Consider the following 15,863-nt stretch of genomic DNA (forward strand, 5'->3'; position numbering starts at 1 on the left):
TCATATTTTCAGAGTCACTTAGCAACAATATTTATATATGAGATGTGTTAGAACACCTTTGTAAAGGATTGAAGTTAATATAGATGCACTCTGGCCCCTTATTTCTATTCTCTAAGTACAGAAGAAAAAAATCCCCACCTTTGGAGACATTTATTTATACTTTATTGCAAGGCTTCTTACTTTCACAAACATAATGAGTCATTTCGTTTTCTTTACAATATTGTACCTTGCATTTTTCCCCCTTTTTTTTCAAGGTATAAATTCACAAAGTAAATAACAAAACATAGGGTAAACAGACAAACATATAGACAAGGCAAACTGGTATTCCCCAAATGAGGATCTCCAAGAAAAGGAATAAACAACAAACTAACGACACAAAAAATAAAAAAAATAAAAATACTAAGATATTTCTTAAGCACCACTGCTTTCGAGTCGTGAGATCAGTTTCATGTGTAGTTATATTCCTCACTCTTATATCACTATAAATTGAATAATATAGTTTTCAGTCACAGCATTGAGACTAAAAACCAAATCAATTTACTTTTATCTATCTATCTATCTTTATTTTTTCTATTTTATTATTCTATTTTAATCTGTTCTACTCTGTACTTGTGCTGCTGCAACACCTGCATTTCCCTCATGGGGATCAATAAAGGAATATCTTATCTTATCTTATCTTATTTGCATCTGCAGCCCTGATATCCTGCCTGTTCCAAAACATTACAGACTAAAACAGACAAAGACTGAGCTTGAAGTTATAACTTACAGTAAGTTATTGGCTTGGTATAATGGGCTTTTATGTATAGTTTACTGCATTATTCACAACCAGAGCCGGCCCAAGGCATAAGCGAACTAAGCGACTGCTTAGGGCCCCGTGGCCACTAGGGGGCCCCCAAGAGCAATTCAAAAATATATATATTATTCCTCTCAGATTCCCCAAAAGGCATGTCACTATACCTATAGACAGTTAGTCAATTGGGAAAAAGTCAAGCGGAGCTGGTTGACTTATTCAAGAAGTAAAGATGTTATATGATATATATAGATATATATATATATATTTCTTAGTGATTTTATTTGTTGTTGCACTTTATTGTTGTTCTTGCACTACAATTTATTTTCGCACATTGCTGTTGCACTTTTTTAAAGCCAAAAATAATAAACCAGAAGCCACTTTTACTTAAATATATATAATGTAGGTTTTTTATATAATGTTTTACCATTTGGAACGATGTGTAAATCAACCCTAGCTCACTCTTCTCTTCTTCGAGTTGAATATGCTACATTTTTAGATTAAAAACCATATGTGACACCCTGGACATCATTCATTCATTAGTACTATTTATGTAATTAACTGGGCCACCCCCATAAATGTGTAAAGACATATCAGGCTGACAAATGATAATGTAAACAACACTGCTAGAGCCCCGATGATTTTATAGTAGGTGTGTGAATGATCAACTATCAATATTATTAGCAGAAGTAGAGGGCCCCAAAATCTAACTCTGCTCAGGGCCCCATGGAGGCTTGGGCCGGCTCTGTTCACAACATTACAGGAAATCATAAAGAGGCATTTGTGCTTGTATTTGCATGTCGGTGTATATAAAGCTGCACCTGATAGCACCATCCATGCCATTCTTAAACTCAGGTAACCTGGATAAATAGTGTTCATATTCTGTCATATTCTAACAAATATACCTCTGTGGAATGACAATTTTTTTTGTAAATTCAACGTTTTTTAAAATTGTTTTGTCAATCAAATCCCAAATGGCCCAGCCTTATCCTGCAGAGGACAAGGATTAGACATTTAGAGGCCATAAACAAAAAGAAAAGGGAACAGTGAAGCGTTCAGAGAGGCTTCAGATGTTGTGATAGCCTGGAATTATCAAGCTGTGCTGCTGGCGCTAATAAAAATGCTGTCAGTGGCTGGGAGCGTCTCAGCATCCTAAAAATGCTTTGTTTACTCTGTTGACAGGAGCATGGAAGAGCAACACTGAAGAAATATCTGCCAAATGAATAGAAAACCCTCTCTACAGCAGCTATTCTCAACCTTGGGGTCGGGACCCCAGTTGGGGTCGCGAGATGATTTCTGGGGGTCGCCAAATCATTTTGGAAGTCAGCGCTGTCTCCACTGTGTTAAAGTGTGTTTTCGTCTTTTTGGTCATTTTGTATCTTTTTTTGGTCATTTTTTGGTCATTTTGTGTCTTTTTTTAGTCATTTTGTGTCTATTTTGGTAATTTTGTGACTTTTTTGGTAATTTTGTGTCTTTATTTTATCATTTTGTGGTCAATTTGTGCCTTTTTTGGTCATTTTTTGTAATTTGTTGGTAATTTTGTGTCTTATTGTGGTAATTTTGTGTCTTTTTAGGTCATTTTGTGTCTTTTTTGGTCAATTTGTTTCTTTTTTTGGGCCATTTTGTTTCTTTTTTGGGTCATTTTGTGTCTTTTTTTTGGTCATTTTGTGTCTTTTTTGGTCAATTTCAAGTGAGCGGGGGTCGCGGACAACATGCATGTTAAATTGGGGGTCATGACTCAAAAAGGTTGAGAACCACTGCTCAACAGTGACGTGAGGTCATCCTTATGTAAATGATAAAGACCTTAAGCTCAGCTTGCTATACAAATAACAGCTACACCGAGACCTCCTAATGGGCCAAAGCAGTCAAGCAATGGCAATTTATAAGCTTCACAACACCACTGGACACAGAGCTAATCTGAAACCTCTATACAGCTGTGATTTAGCAGCAGGCAGAAATGCATCCAGCTTAGCACCATGCACACAGGTAAAATCAGGTTTGTTCACACATTGAGCAATTTTTCATTATTGGATAAAGAATTGTGGAGATACAGGTTTCAGTGTTTGTTATATATTATTTTACTGAAACAACAGCAGGGATGGTTTAATAAGATATTCATAATCTTTCATGAACAAATCCAATTATCATAAACGTTAGGTGTCCCTGGCTCGGCACCACAACAACAACACAGAAATAATTTAAAAACTGTGTTTTTTTTAACAGGAGGAGCATACCTGTTCGAAGTGTTATGTTTTGTTTGTTTTTATTTTTCTGTCTATGTAAATGCAGCTATCTTAAAATATGGAAGTTGAATGACGATACATGAATGTAAAAGCCAACCTGGTCTCACAGGAATCCGTGAAATAGCCACGGATTTCGCTTAACTCAAAATCCGTGGAATAGCCACGGAATCACTCAAATTTCCGTGAAACTGACACAGATTTGGCTACAATGCAAGTTAATGACAGTCATATCCCGTGGCTATTCCATGGATATTTGTTCCTATTGGTTTGTTCCAAGTCACGTGACTTTCAAGGTCCTGGCGGTCAGAACAAAAAACATGGCGGACAGTTCTCTCATTTTTAGTGAAAAATCAATATTTTGACTTAGTTTCTGCATAAAAATGGATTTTGATCACATTTGTAGCGAGAAATATATGTTTTATTTTCTAAATATTCACTCAGTGAATGTACATAATCACTTTGTATGTTGGAATAGCCACGGGATATGACTGGCATTAACTTGCATTGTAGCCAAATCCGTGTCAGTTTCACGGAAATTTGAGTGATTCCGTAGCTATTCCACGGATTTTGAGTTCAGCGAAATCCGTGGCTATTTCACGGATTTCTGTGAGACCAGGTTGGTAAAAGCTGTATGTCAAAGTGTTATAAACTGAAAATAAAATAAAAATATTGTGGAAAAAAAAAACTATGTTTTTTTTGCACAGAGTGCAATGAAGCAGCAATGAACGGATTAATAAACATGGAGCATTAAGTTTGTCTCTTCATATTCTGTCTGGAGTTATTCTGTTATTATCAACTACATTTGTTGGATGACATTATGGCCCACAGATGTCTAGATAGATGTAAAATACACATAATACACACAAGTCTTCTCACATAATACAGTAATGGCTTTGTTCACAGTGAAAAACAAGTCTTTAGTAATACCATATGCACTTTGGCTACATCTCTTCAGGATAAAGGCCTGAAAAGTATTAAAGTACAGTTATCAACCAAAGAGCTACTAGAAGAGCAGCCAACTGTCAAAGAGAGGAAAAAAGCCTAGAAAAAATCCTGCCGAATGTGTCAAAAAGAGGCTTATTAAGTGAGAATAATTGGGTTAATGCTTTATAATAAGGTCCTTAATAACCATTAATTAACAAGTAATAAGGCATTGTTCTCGCTTTAGATCCGGTAGTTGCAAAAAGCATAGTTAACTTATAGTTAACTTATAATAGATGAGCAATAAAGTATATTTTAATATCGATAAGCAAACAAAATAAGATTAATAAAGGCATGGCAAAGACATAATGGGTGGGTCATGGGTGTTTGTAATGCCATTATTAACACTTATATAAGCTTATAAACACACAATAATGTTAATAAGCATCTTGTAAGGACTTACAAGGGCCTTATTACTTGTTAATTAATGGTTATTACAAGGACCTTAATATAAAGCGTTACCAATAATTGTAAAAAAAACAACAACAACAGACAAATCATTGTATTAAAATTGTATCAAAAGTTCCTAAAATAACAGGAACATTAATATATGATGTAATATTTACAGAAAATGAATAAATAAAATTGTCATATAGTGTCAATCACACTGAAACACAAAACATCCACTATAGTTCACTGGTAAATTATATATTATTATTATAGATTACACACAAAATCATTACTGCTAACATGAATATGAGAATGCTGTATGTACTGACAAATCACATCATACACTGTAAAAAATGTTTGTAGAAATAACAGTAAAACACTGTCAAATACATCAGAAACAGGGCGTAAAATGAAAAATTGTATATCACCGTATTAGACACTTTTAATTACCGTAAATCAAAGAATAGCACAAAACTTTTACTTTTACTGTCATAAACTGGAAGAAACACACAGTTTTGCTGTAAAAATATAACATTTTCATGCAAAATGTATGGAGAAATACCATGATGTGTGAATGAATGACACAATAACCCTAAAAAATAACAGGATTATTCAGTCTAAATTACATTTTTTGCTGATATTTACATTTAAATTTAGAATAGAAAACCCACTCACTGTAATTTTTTGTGGTGAGGTTCTGGCAACCACAGCTGCCGGTATTTTTCTGTAAATTAAACAGATTATTTTTTACAGTGTAGCACACAATTTACAGGCCAAAATGTGAGTTAGGAGTAATGGTGGCACAACACAGATTGTGTCCACCTGATGGTGGCACTAGAGGGTTTTGTTGCAATTATTCCAAAAGTTACAGGAATGACTTGTTGTTCTTCTCCTGCAGCAGTTTTGATCATAATTGGGCAAAACAATGCAAAGAAACACAAACTTTTTTATCCGCCTTTCAGGCCAAAATTACTTTCAATTGTGTAACCCTAAATGTGCTTCCTCTCTGACATGATTGATTCTATTTTGCTGGAAAAACAAAGAAAAGCTTTCAAACACATAAAATTGATGGTTAGATGATTCGCTGAAATAAACAAACTGGAAACAAAAAAAGGAGCTCAGGAAAAGTTACAGAGTGGCCAAAGTGATGACTGATGATGCTAGAATAAGTACCTGCATTTCTTGAAATAAAGAAGTAACTAGGAAACCGTAAAAGCACACACACACACAGACACACACACATTCTTGTACTTCTATCTTTGTGAGGGCCCTGATTGGAACAGTGAATTCCCTAGGAGGTTATAATAGTTTTGAATTTTTCATTAGTTTTAGTTTTCATTTTGTTGTGAATTTTTGTTTTCAAATTCAGTTAGTTTTAATGAGTTTTTAGAGTGAGTTTGCTACTTTTAGTTGACTTTTTATTAGTTTTAGTTGTTTTGTAATGGGGTATTTGTTGGGTGGGAGATTAAAAGAGGTCACAGTGAATTTTGCCTTTATTTCCTTTGTCTGATCCATCTTCATTATGTATGAAAAAAGTTGACAAAGACCAAAACGAATATAATTTTAGTTAGTTTTGTAACCACACAATACAGTTTCAGTTAATTATCATTATCATGTAACCTTTAACCCTTAAAACAAAGTCTGAAATCTCAAAAAAGCCTTTAAAGAAGTGAGGACCGGCTGAAATGTCCTCACTTTGCAAAAATGTCCTCACTCTGTTGGTTAAAAACGTGTTCCGGTCCTCACTATGTAGGAAGTACAAGAACACACACACACACACACACACACACTTCCATCTATCCAGAGGATGTAAATAGACATTTCTTATCACGAGGAACCATCACTGAGTGTGGCAGCAGAGCATCTGTCCAGACATGAGGAATAAAGTAGAGAATCCAAACACATTATTTGTGAAAGCAAAAATAATGTGACGAAAACAGATGTTTTCTCCTATATATCGTTATTGACGTGCCTGTGTGTCAGCCGGTTGGTTTCTTTAATAAAAAGTGAAGTATGAGGATATGGAAATATACTCTGTAATTAGTTTTATGCCAATATTTCATTAATTTAATGCTTTAAATGGCACAAAAATGCCTTGTGAGGGAATATTAAGTTAGAAAACACAATATTTGCTTCTGGTCCTCTAGTTCTCAACCTTTTTGAGTCGTGACCCCCAATTTAACATGCATGTTGTCCGCGACCCCTGCTCACTGAACACAATCTCACACGCACAGTTCAGATCATCCAAAAAAGAAACAAAATGACCCAAAAAAGGAAACAAAATTACCAAAAAAGACAAAAATTGACCACAAAATGATCAAAACAGACACAAATTGACCAAAAAAGACACAAAATGACCCCAAAAAGAAACAAAATTACCAAAAAATGGAAACAAAATGACCAAAAAAGACACAAATTGACCACAAAATTATCAAAAAAAGACACAAAATGACCAAAAAAGACACAAAATGACCAAAAAAGAACCAAAATGACCAAAAAGACACAAATTGTCCAAAAAAAGACACAAATTGACCAAAAAAAGGCACAAAATTAACCCAAAAAATAAACAAAATGACCAAAAAAAGACACAAAATGACCAAAAAAAGACACAAAATGTCCAAAAAAGGAAACAAAATGACCAAAAAAGACACAAATTGACCACAAAATGATCAAAAAAGACACAAATTGACCACGAAATGACCAAAAAAAGACACAAAATGACCAAAAAAGACACAAAATGACCAAAAAGACACAAATTGTCCAAAAAAAAGACACAAATTCACAAAAAAGACACAAAATGACCAGAAAAGTCACAAAATGACCCAAAAAAAGACACAAAATGTCCAAAAAAAGAAACAAGTGACCAAAAAAAACAACAAATTGACCACTCAATGACCAAAAATGACCAAAAAAGACACAAAATGACCACAAAATGATAAAAAAAAAAAAAAGACACAAAATGATTAAAAAAAAGACACAAAATGACCAAAAAAAGACGTTAAGTGATCAAAAAGACTATAACACATTAACACATGAACACTTTAACACAGTGGAGACAGAGCTGACTTCCAAAATGATTTGGCGAACCCCAGAAATCATCTCGCGACCCCAATTGGGGTCCCGACCCCAAGGTTGAGAATAGCTGCTCTATCCACATCCAGATCCAGAACACCTCTGCGTTGGATGAACTACATTTAGCCGTGTGTGTGTGCTAACTGCCATAATGTACAAGCAGCTGGCGAAGCTTGTAGTTTAGTTTATATTTCCTGCCGTTTCCCGTCCCTGTCGTAGCAATTAACACTTCTTCAGGATGTGCCACATCCACCGTGGACAACATAATTAAATGTCACGTCAGTGTGGGCATGTTTGCCATTCAGGAGTCCTTCTGACTGTGTTTAATCATGTCTCCCTTGAGCATTATATTAAGCTAAACTCCACGTTTGAAAAATCTGTTTGCCATGCACAGACCTGCTGGGGTCGCGTCTCTACTTCAGCCCTAATGAAATAAAACAGAAATATAATTTCAAAGTAAAACTCCTATCAATAAGACATTGCATGGTGCTTGGTACGGGCTTTTGTTTTAACAGGTTTATTCCATCATGAATTCATTGCACTTTAAGGTGTGATAAGAGAGACTAATTAAGTTATATCCTGCACAGTTGCTGTGCTGTCAGCAAATATAAAGAGTATTTCGACAGTTTTTTAGACTCTGCCTCTACTTTTCTTGCAGTATCTGTATTCCCTGTGACTTAATACAGTGATGCAATCTCGCTGGCAGCCTTCTCTGCACCGCTGACAGACAGGGGAAAAAAAAAAAAAAAAAAAAGCAATACGTGAAATAGTGAGGAAAATCATCGACAGGGTCTCACTTTACTGAGCTGAGAAATTTGCTGGACTTCTGCAATCAATGCTCTGAATCTGCACCTCGCTATCAACCTCCTGGGACATTTATGATAACTGCCGAGCCGGAGTCTGGAGCACAGTTCGCTCACACAACTTCTTCTCTTCCACCAGTATTACGTGAAATGTGGTGGCGAGTAGTGTTAATAGTGAGCTACTGATGAATGAATGTATTTGCAGCGTATGATTGTCAACCGAAGAAAGATAAGGAAGTAAAGAGGTCTAAAGTTGTTGGGCTAAGAACAGATAAGATAATGCATTAATTAGAAAATAACACTTTAGAGCAGTAGTTCTCAACCTTTCTGAGTCGCGACCCCCAATTTAACATCCATGTTGTCCGCGACTGAACAGAATCTCACACGCACAGTTCAGATCACCCAAAAAAGAAACAAAATGACAAAAAAAGGAAACAAAATGACCAAAAAAGACACAAAATCACCAAAAAAAGACACAAAATGACCAAAAAAAGACACAAATTGACCAAAAAAGACACAAAATGACCCCAAAAAGAAACAAAATGACCAAAAAAAGGAAACAAAATGACCAAAAAAGACGCAAAATGACCAAAAAAGACACAAAATGACCAAAAAAAGACACGAAATGACCAAAAAAGACACAAAATGACCCCAAAAAGAAACAAAATTACCAAAAAAAGGAAACAAAATGACCAAAAAAGACACAAAATGACCAAAAAAGACACAAAATGACCAAAAAAAGACACAAAATGACCAAAAAAGACACAAAATGACCCCAAAAAGAAACAAAATGACCAAAAAAAGGAAACAAAATGACCAAAAAAGACACAAATTGACCAAAAAAGACACAAAATGACCAAAAAAAGACACAAATTGACCAAAAAAGACACAAAATGACCCCAAAAAGAAACAAAATTACCAAAAAAAGGAAACAAAATGACCAAAAAAGACACAAATTGACCACAAAATTATCAAAAAAAGACACAAAATGACCAAAAAAAGACACAAATTGACCAAAAAAGACACAAAATGACCCCAAAAAGAAACAAAATTACCAAAAAAAGGAAAAAAAATGACCAAAACAGACACAAATTGACCAAAAAAGACACAAAATGACCAAAAAAAGACACAAATTGACCAAAAAAGACACAAAATGACCCCAAAAAGAAACAAAATTACCAAAAAAAGGAAACAAAATGACCAAAAAAGACACAAATTGACCACAAAATTATCAAAAAAAGACACAAAATCACCAAAAAAGACACAAAATCACCAAAAAAGACACAAAATGACCCCAAAAAGAAACAAAATTACCAAAAAAGACACAAAATGACCAAAAAAGATACAAATTGACCACAAAATTATCAAAAAAAAGACACAAAATGAGTAAAAAAACAAACACAAAATGACCAAAAAAGACAGACATTAAGTGACCAAAAAGACACAGTGGAGACAGAGCTGTCTTCCAAAATGATTTGGCGACCCCCAGAAATCATCTCGCGACCCCAACTGGGGTCCCAACCCCAAGGTTGAGAATAGCTGCATTAGAGGACTGGTGAGGAATATACTCATGGCCATATGACAAGACTTGTCCTCTAATGGAGATTTATAGGAAACATAATTACAGTAAGTAGCCTGGGGTAATAAAAGGGGTTGCAAAAAGCCTGTATGAAGAATACAGAATTGTTTTTTTTTTTAAATGAATTATAGAGCTAAGTTTCACTGAAATTAAATACAAAAAATATTAAAATAACTCATAGTGATCATGAGTGAAGCTAAGAATCATTATTATACTAAGAAGTTGAAGGAAAATAAATAAAAATAACATTAAAGCTACATGAAAAATTCTTAATAGAGTGATCAAGAATAACTCCCTGTCTACTACTTTTGTAGTAAATGTTGTGTCTAATCTTGTGAATTCTATTGAAGCCTGTGACGTATGTAAATGTGGGACTAGAGGGACCAAAATACTGCCATCAAATTATCCTGGGACTCGTAAGAGGAAATGAGATTCTGACTATTTTAAAGAAAGGGCGAGAAAAAAACCATAGGCTGATTGTGATGGGACTGATATATCATAAAAAAGACAATTTTGCAGCTGCAGCATTTGCCAATGTACAGTCAAATTAGTGAAAAAAACACAGACTCACTAAATTAAACCTGCTTAGACTCTCTACCAGCCACTACGGCACATTCAGTGTCACAAAATCAAACTCCCATGAGCGACATGCAGTGTGGAAATAGCGTTTTTTTTGGCATTGCTCAAAATGTCCTACTTTCCTCTGAATGTCTGCCCTTAAAACATAACACATTAATTTTTCAAAAGTTCCCTGATTTCCAGGAAAAGTTAAAGGGACAGCTCCAATTTTTGGAGTGGGCTTGTATGAGGTGTAATATGGCGGTTAGAGCGCCCCCAGATGGAGAAGCTAAGCAATGTACCCGACTGCTTTGATGATTGGTTTGTTTGTGTTATTATGTGATTTTGTGATGTCAGAGGGCTGCTTCAGATTCACTCAAATCACATGAGGCAGCGGTAGACCCGCAACTTCTGTAGTCTTTGTGTTCAATTCATAGACTGTATAAATAATGGATGTAGTCACCGTGATGTCACCCATTGGTTTGTGGCCCGTTGGAAGCATCGAGTTCAGCGTTTATACTCGTCGCCATCTTGTTTCTGATACAGGAAGCATGACCATATTTGGACTGTGGAGGAGGAGAGGGATCTGATCACTGACTACAGCCTCTCTACACCTCAACCTGACTGAGAGAAGCTGCTGCTAATTCATGTTAGCATTAACTGGAGCATTAACTGGGATGTTAGTTTTGGCTAGCAAAAAAAAACAAAACCAAAATGTATCTTTCTGACCTCAGAAAACTGAGCAGCGACTCCTTGGAGTGTCTGTTAGTCCAACCAAACACTGAACAAGACATTTACTGAACAAAACGTTCAGATAAACTGTCATTAAGTGAAAATACAGTGAAAGGGTCAAAGTTATGAGACCAAACCGCTAAACGTCCTCTTTTCTATCTATATAACGTTATATATAACTTTATTGGCACGTTGCCGTGGATACGCATTGCTCTGCTTCTCTCCTGGTGACGGCTCGCCTTGTCAGTGACCTGTCAATCAAAGGTAGCCCCGCCCCAAATCATACGATTCTTTATCTTCTATTTTCTTCTAAATGGGGCCATTATTAGATCTATTGACATCAAATTGTCTTGAAGATTATTTTTTACTAGTGATTGAGACCATACTGCTGTCCCTGAAAAATGTTTCTGAGGTAATAAATCAAGTGAGAAGTTTTCAAATTTTGCATCGAAATGAATGGGCAGATTTTTTTTGCAGCCAAACTTAGCGCCCCCTGCTGGAATTTTCGGTGAATTGCAGGCTTAAGGCACTTCCTGGTTGGCCTCCATGCTCAGACACGGAGATTGCCGCCTGGTTCAATTACTGTTTTTGTCAAACGAGTCTAGTGGCTTTGAAGAGAGATATCGGCTTTGTAGCTGATATTTTGCAGCTCCAATTTGTAGCTTATATTTTGTGTAAAATGATGGACCATGTTATCATAAATGGACACGATGGGAAAGAGTATAAATAGCATGCCACTTTTGAGAATATTAAGAACATTTCATGTGCAATGTCTACGTAACTTTTCGTATGTAATTTAACGCCCCGTACTCACCACACCCCTTGCAGTCTTATTTTTGTTGAGTTTGTCATTTCTCAGTCTTGATACTATGTCACCTGGCGTCTTGAACACTTTTCTTCACAACAAAGGGATGGCAGAGTCAAAAATTAGTAGTGATATAATGTGAAATTACTTAAGAAAAGAGTCTTTTAGTGTTACAGGTAATGGATCCCTGGTGGAAATGATTCTACTACTACTAGTCTTTGTGTTCAAATACTGTTTTTGTCAAACGAGTCTAGTGGCTGTGAAGAGAGATATCGGCTTTGTAGCTGATATTTTGCAGCTCCAATTTGTAGCTTATATTTTACGTAAAATGATGGACCATGTTAGCATAAATGGACATGATTCAACAACGCTATCTTATGGGAAAGAGTATAAATAGCATGCCACTTTTGAGAATATTAAGAACATTTCATGTGCAATGTCTACGTAACTTTTCGTATTGCAGTCTTATTTTTGTTGAGTTTGTCATTTCACCTGGCGTCTTGAACACTTTTCTTCACAACAAAGGGATGGCAGAGTCAAAAATTAGTAGTGATTTAATGTGAAATTACTTAAGAAATGAGTCTTTTAGTGTTAGAGGTAATGGATCCCAGGTGGAAATGATTCTTCAGTATGAAGCTATGGACTCCTAAAACTTACACAATGAAGACTCAAGTGTTTGACGTGCTGCTGATACATTTGGAGTTTCTTGACGTTAACCTTCACACAGTCCTCACAAAAATATCTTCATATGGTGCCTCACTGAGCTGCCAACTCTGCTGTAGGGGAGACATTTGCACTATTTATGGCCTATTGAGGATACTGTCCGAAAATAAATTGGTTTCTCTGCCTCTTCTGTGACAGTGATTGTTGAATGGAGGTGCAAAGTGTTAAGCCTAGAAAAATGACCCTGCTCTGTTTCTGTTTCTGTGAGACAAAAAAAGAAGCTTTGCATTTACTGAGATGGCTGGCTGGGAACATTTCACTAGAAATACATCCACATTACACTGCGTATATTTGACTATTATCCACAGGAGTAGGAAAAAGAAATCACCAAACAGCTAAATATATGCAAGGTGCATTGCCAATAGCTGTTTGTTAACAGAATTTCAGGCTGTTTTTGCAAATTCCTTCTCCATGGATGACACCTTAAATGTTCCAGTAGATAAATGCAGAGCACAGCTTGTTTGTTCTTTTGTGGAGAGTTGTCAAATGCCATTAATATTCATAAATCAGTCAGTAGCATTGCACATTGTAATTACTTGGCATTTATTAGAATGCAGGTTTCTTGCTATTTACATAATGCAACTGAAGAGAGCATGGTGCACATGTTGCAGGCTTCTCATATTCGCATATGGAAGTTAACTTACACAACAACAACTTAACTTAACAAACATGTTTGTAAAATAACAAGTTTTGGTTTCAAAGCGGCCAAAACAGCGACAACAGCCAAAAAATCCTGTGTTGTTGTTTTTTAAATCTCCTCACTACGTCGACTTTGTTGCTCTTTATATCAGCTCACCTGGCATCCTCCTTTAACTAGAGGCCTCTTTGTTACAATGCACTTGAATGATATAAAAACAAAACTATGGTACTGTACAAACAGTGAGTGAGCTGGTTAGTGACACCTGATCTGAAAAGCTTCTGCTACCTGCCTCAAAAACAGAATATGAGCAGTGCAAACTGATTGTTTCAGTGGTTTTGGTGTCTTTGCCTCCTGTTTGAGATGCTGCTGCTTCTCTGGGCAAACCACAAAATCCCTGACAGTAACTCAGGGAACAGAGCTCACAAGTTGACAACCAATCAGGTTTAATAAGGGGTCAGTCATGCATTGAGCGAAAGCTCAGGGGCTGTCATTGTTGATTTTGCAAGAATGTATCCCTGGGATCTTGATCAAGCTGTGCAGCAAGGAATCAAAAGACATTAGACGGCTGAACTTTCAATGACACTGACACTCTGTGGTTCAACCAGGGTTACTGCAGTCAAAAAGTTTCCTCACATTTTCTGTGAACCATATTATGTATATTGCTAATAAATAAGGGAACTGCCACTTACTGTTTGTAAACAGTTTATATGGTTTAGGCCAGGGGTGTCAAACTCAAATACACAATGGGCCAAAATTTAAAACTTGAATAAAATCGCGGGCCAACATTGAACAAATAAACCTTTTAATATATACCAAACATGTTTTGCTTTAACATTAAATATGGAACCAGCAACGCTTATAAACATGCAATATATAACTAAATAGTGCAGACATGCAAAATCAAATTTCAAATAAAAAACACATCAATGTCATTAATTTATTAAATAAAAATTAAATAAAAATCGTATGCCTCTTTTCTATTTGCATCCTTCTGATTTAAATTTCAAAATAAACTTTTTCAAAAGGTTGCTATGACGACTGTCACTAAGGAGCGCGTTTCTGGGTCCTGTCCTGATTGACGCGCCAAAACAACAGCAGGGCATTGTGGGATTTGTAGTATTAGCGGTAAATGTGCCGTATAATACTGGCGGGTCAGCTTTTATAGTACAATAATTATATAATAATTTGGTATTGCCTCGCGGGCCAAATAAAATTACACTGTGGGCCAAATTTGGCCCGCGGGCCAGAGTTTGACACCCCTGGTTTAGGCGATGAACACAGTTTTATTCAGTTTAGGCTGGAAAAACTAGGGCAAAAAAGTTCCTGGTTAGGTTTTATATAAAATAGTTTAAAAAGTAAAATAAATGCAAAAATAATAAATGCCAAAAGTGAAGTATCGTTAGTTACAAATAGTCAAAAATGTGAATCTGCTGGTGCTGCTATGAGTGAAAAGTTAATCTTCTGTTAACCAGAGATGTGTGTAACCCATTTTGTAACATAATAAAAACACTTTTAAAAATGACTTCTATGGCCTCTGACATTTCTGGAAACCTTAGTGAAAAGTTACAGCATGTTAGAAATTCAGAAATATTCCACATATGAAGTTGTGAACACTATCAGTGGGAGAATCACTTGAATGTAGCAAATATCACTTTTTAAATCTCTTGTTTTCTGACCCTACAGCGAACAGTTCAATCCAGTCCACTTTATTTATATAGCACAATTTTAGCAAACACAAGGTTTCCAAAGTGCTGCACAAACAATAGATAGATAACAATACAAAGAGATGTAAACAACAGAACAGTAAGATGCAATAAGATAAAATAAATTAAAAATGGGATAAAAACAAATAAAATAAAATGTAAAATGTACTGCCTGCACAAAATAAAATATGCATGTATACAAATAAAAACAAAAAATCGTAAAATCATAAAATCAACATAAAAAAACAACTACTGCTACTTACAGTCCAGCAGACCCTCAATGGAGCCATGTTTCTGGGCCAGGCTGCTTCCTATGGGGGGAAACTCCTCGGACCCACAACAACAACAACAACAACAACAAGTCGAGGCCTTTTTAAAGGAGGGCAGTCTCCATGGCAACTGATACGTCACCGCTAACGTGAGCAATGATCAAAAACGTGTAACAGTCCGCCGGTGAGCAGTTTATCTGTCAGTTTAATCTGTCAGTTTGGGGGAAAAAGTAGACTAATCCTTATGAAAATATCATAATTATAATATGATAATAAAAGTACCCTGTCTACTATAAAGTGAGTACAATATCGTCACACTGTTAAAATAATCGCCAATCGTCATTTTTTGTCAACTTTTTTTTTTTTTTTTTTTTCTTTCCTAAATCATCTCCTCATGACGCCAGCCACCTACACTGCAAAAAAAAACAACTTGTATTTTTTGGCCTAAAACAGTGATTTAATTTGGTAAAACTTGGAAATATAAATTATTGACATTTAGGGCAATAATGTAAGTTAGCACAACAAAGGAAGACAGTTGTCTGCTCAAAAACAAGTTGGTGAGTTGTTGTTACTTA

The 15,863-nt window shown here is 35.7% G+C and overlaps 1 protein-coding gene across 1 annotated transcript in view; it reads right to left on the reverse strand.

Moving 5' to 3' along the window:
• Nucleotides 1–15,373, reverse strand: part of wu:fb13g09 (ATP-binding cassette sub-family C member 5) — a 78,103-nt gene extending 62,730 nt beyond the window's left edge. Inside the window, exon 1 of the mRNA XM_059345854.1 lies at nt 15,283–15,373. The gene's annotated coding sequence lies outside the window, so the exon portion shown is untranslated. The remainder of the gene's footprint in view (nt 1–15,282) is intronic.
• Between the last annotated feature and the right edge of the window lie 490 nt (nt 15,374–15,863).

This window comes from Centropristis striata, chromosome 12 (assembly GCF_030273125.1).
Source record: "Centropristis striata isolate RG_2023a ecotype Rhode Island chromosome 12, C.striata_1.0, whole genome shotgun sequence".
NCBI classification, from domain to species: domain Eukaryota; kingdom Metazoa; phylum Chordata; class Actinopteri; order Perciformes; family Serranidae; genus Centropristis; species Centropristis striata.